This window comes from Nothobranchius furzeri, chromosome 1, assembly GCF_043380555.1.
Source record: "Nothobranchius furzeri strain GRZ-AD chromosome 1, NfurGRZ-RIMD1, whole genome shotgun sequence".
NCBI classification, from domain to species: domain Eukaryota; kingdom Metazoa; phylum Chordata; class Actinopteri; order Cyprinodontiformes; family Nothobranchiidae; genus Nothobranchius; species Nothobranchius furzeri.
This window is the reverse complement of record NC_091741.1, coordinates 20194116-20198429: the sequence shown is the minus strand read 5'-3', so window position 1 is coordinate 20198429 and position 4314 is coordinate 20194116. Positions and strand designations below refer to the sequence as shown.

Genomic DNA, 4314 nt, shown 5'->3' with positions numbered 1-4314 from the left:
CTCAATAGATTCTACCTTCCTGTAACATTTCAGCCTGATTGGACCTTGTTTTCACACAAATGAACCCAGAATGATGTGAAATTGTGCTTCGTGCAACATAATTCTGGGTGCCATTTAAAAACCATAAGTGCTAATGACTCCATTCCTTTTTGATGTTGTAGGGGCTGTTGATTGGAGTACACTAAAACAAACCTGATCTCTCTAGGACATTCAGAAGCCAAGTTATAAGCCCTCAAAGGTGTAAATGGACTACTTCTTTAAAGTGACACCAGGCCCGGTGACCTTTGGGACATGGTTTGACCCCCTATAGGAATGTGCGATCATCATGAAACGTTCAGATCACTTACAACTCAATAGATTCTACCTTCTTGTAACGTTTCATCCTGATTGGACCTTGTTTTCACACAAATGAACCCAGAATGATGTGAAATTGTGCTTAGTGCAGCATAATTCTGGGTGCCATTTACAAACCATAAGTGCTAATGACTCCATTCCTTTTTGTGGTTGTAGGGGCTGTTGGTTGGAGTACATTAAAACAAACCTGATCTCTCTAGGACATTCAGAAGCCAAGTTATAAGCCCACAAATGTGTAACTGGACTACTTCTTTAAAGGAGACATAACATGAAAAACCCACTTTTTTATCCATTAACACGGTGTGTTTCACATTTTAAGTGTCTAAGTGAGCAAAAAGGCTTATATTATTCACTGGAGTTGCTATTTAGATATTTAATAATTAAGTTTTGGGCATATTTGTCCACCCGTTCAGTTTTTACATTATCTATTACATCAGTAATTAATTTAGTGAGGATAACTACCAAATATGGTAATGGCCCTCGGCTAAACACAGAGCCAATCCGCCATTTTTTCTTCTCGCTAAGATTTTTTGTAGTCCTATTGGAAAAATGCAGAATGTCTGGTTATTTTAGCCACACACAGCTCAAGAAATTTGATAACTTATAAGATGAAATATCACACATTGGGCCTTTAAGGAAGGGTGGTGTGGCAGTATTTAAACCCAGGAGCTGATGACACTACTGCTAAAAAAAACACAGAAGAAAAAGTAGTGTGTTTGCGTTTGTTTGTTTGTGTGTGTGTGTGTGCGTGCGCGCGTGGTTCGTTCGTTCTGTCTCCAGGCTAGTGGCTAAGTACTGAGGGCTTCATCTATCTAAAAGGAGTTATTTCCATCTGAATTTGGCAGCACCGGGACACAGCAGCAGAGCGGTAAGCTTCATATCACTCTAAAATCTCGACAAACTTTACTTTAGATTTACGGGCATTAGCAGCACTAAAGCGTTAGCATCCGGCTTGCTATCGCTAGCACAGTATGCTAGTAAAGTTAGCACCCAGATTAATGTGGATTTGGCTGATTTTCGTGGAATAAAACGTGATTTCTGATCAACTCCTTCTTTTACACCAGATGATAACCTCCCACTGATTGTAACAGCAGAGAGCCTGTGTGTTATTCTACATGAGTGTGATGTAATCTTAGCATCCAGTAAATAAAGTCCCATATCAGCTAAAATGCAGCGTGACAAAGTCATTAAAGTGTGTCAACACAGTGGATTTAATAGAGTTTTAAAGAACGATCTCTAAGTGAAGTGAGGTTAGTTTTTTGTCTCACTGCAGATATAAAAACTAACTCTGCATCAGTCAGACGCAGCAAAGCTCACCGTCTGTATGAGCGTGAGCGTCGGAAAGCTGATAAAATTGGCTGTAAAATAATTAAAACAAAGTAAAAATGTTCCTTTGCTTTTTAGAGTCCACATCCAGAAGACTGGAGCCGTGTTTCACTGACAGGCTGTCAGACTAACGCCCTGATGAGCTCAGCTGGGACAAACTGGTCTGATGTTTAGGTAAGTGAAGATCTGCTTCTCCAAGTCCTTGAGATGCTAGTAAAAAATAATTTAGCCAGCTTGCTAATGTTACTTTTCTTCTCCTCTAAGGAACACAGAACGTTCAGATGTTGGCGTTTCACGTCACCTACTGAGGAAGGAGACCCACCAGTAAAGAGACGGTCTGGACCAGACCAAAGTGAGTGATGACACACCTCAGCCACCCTCATCATTAAGAACACCTCACCCCCTGAATCACTCCGTCTGGTGACAGCAGAGTGATTTATTTGATGTTTTACTTGTTTAGTCTGTTTAGAAATTATTGAATTACATTATTTTCTGTAATCGACCATCTGATCTGGATGTGTGCAGAATAACTTTCCCCAAATTCAGCAGCAGCTGGCCTACAAAAACAGCTGCAGCATGTAGTAAGTCTGTCTGCACTGCTCTCTAATGAGCTTCCTTTCATAAGGAATCATTTGTATAATTTTAGTGTCACTATTTTATTACATTTGTAGGAAAACATGAAGTCACTGCAGCAAAGTGAACTTGTGAACAAACACAAACGTGACTATAAACATGAAAGCTAAAGAAACAACTTTCCTAAAGCTGCTTGTAAACAAAATATGTCATTAAAGTTATTGTCTATCATTGCAGAATATGGCGATGACATCATGGAACTGGTCTTTGGAAAAGTTTTCCCTGAACCAACTCCGTTTCTAGATGAGGTAGAGAAGATCTGCATCTCACCAACTCTCTGGTCTCAGTATTCAGACAACGGAGGTCTCCCACTGTTGTCCAGGACCAGTTTGAAGCCCACATACTGCCCCTCCCTCATCATCAGGAAACATCAATCCGTATCCTGAGGACAACAGAAGACGGCAGGAGGACAGGAACTCTGAGACCTAGACACCACCAGCACCGAGACACAAAGCACCTGTGTGCACAACGCCTGTTTTAACTACTAAAGCCTGTTTATTATATTGTTCTACTTATTTGCTGTGAGGTTAATACTTAGAAAATTTGTATATTAATGTAAACAATAAAAAAAAATCACTGATTGTATGCTTTCTTTTAGATGTAATGGTCCAAACTCAGCCTTGTAGACATTTATTGCATCCTGTAGGTAAATACACAGAACAGGCTCAGGTCCAGGATGACCCAGCATGCTCTTCCATTCTGGCTGTTAGGGATTGTATCAATAACTCAATGCCTACTGATGTTTTCACCTAACGGTATTTATTTAGAATGCAGGTAAGATTTAACTATATTTGTTAGCAAAGCAGACTGATCTTGGGAATTTCACTGCAGCACTGATGTCCACCTCTCTGTACACATTAGAGAGAATTACCACTTTACAGCTAAACACATTTAATAAAGATATAGGCTACGCATTGCAGACAATAAAAACAAAGTTGTAAGCATTAGAATTATAATGATGACATTAAAGAACACTTGGAGGAATGTTCTTTATTTTTGACTAGAATCTCAACTCTTTAAATTAAAATGTAACTGCTTTTTATCCATTTTCAGCCATTAAGACACCCAATATAAAATAAGACTACTTATAAAATTATTTATAATTATATGTATGTATATAGATAGAGATCTTAATAAAATATATTCTTTGAATGGTGTTTTAATGAGCTGTATCATTTTTTACAGAAATAAGCAAGCAGCATTCCTTGTGTGTGTGTGTGTGTGTGTGCGCGCGCGCGTGTGCCTGCTCGCTTGTCCCTCCGTCGGCCGTGACGGGTGTGTGTGAGTGACTACAGACAAATGCATGAGAGAGTTAGCAGCCATGAAACAGCTTGATGAACTACTCTCCCCACGTGTTTTAAAAATGCTAATATGCTATGCTAAATCTGCTATGCTAAATAATGATTTCTCTATAGAACTACAAAGTCCGACTGGGGGAGGAGAGTACAGGACTGCACTATGGAGGGGGGCGGAGTTTACAGCTCCTCCTCCAGTTTAAAGAGACAGTACCCCAAAACGGCTCGTTCTCAAGACTCTCCTCAGAACAGGGGTAGATGAGGGTCTGTAGAGCAACAATAATGAGGAAATCAGACCAAAGAACTGCAGTTCCACTGTTTTTAGACCCCCAACTGAAGGATTTAGATGTAAAAAGGAATAACTTAAAAGCATGTTATGTCTCCTTTAAAGGCCCCGTGTGTGAAATTCACAGAAATCATAGTAAAAAGATCCGACTCTTTAGCACCACGCAGTTTAGAGTCGGTATATCAGCTATTGGAGCCCCCGAGGATCAAAAAGGTTTTTTTTTATCATTATTTAAAACTTTATTAACAAATATAACAAATACAATACAAAATCGTGATGCTGTAAACGGCAGCATGTCATCATCTATTTCCAGCTTTCAAGTCAGCGAACAGGTTAGTTGTTTTCATCTAACTTATTTTATTAATTTAATCTAAATAGGTTTTGAATAAGAAAAACTTTTTTATGTCAGTTATGTTTGCT

General features: G+C 39.1%; 1 long non-coding RNA gene across 1 annotated transcript; it reads left to right on the top strand.

Moving 5' to 3' along the window:
• The first annotated feature begins 1092 nt into the window (after positions 1-1092).
• LOC139071638 (uncharacterized) lies at positions 1093-2709 on the top strand. Its single transcript, XR_011521523.1, has 4 exons — positions 1093-1222; positions 1759-1854; positions 1945-2032; positions 2491-2709. It is a non-coding gene; the product is annotated as an uncharacterized lncRNA (long non-coding RNA).
• The last annotated feature ends 1605 nt before the right edge of the window (positions 2710-4314 follow it).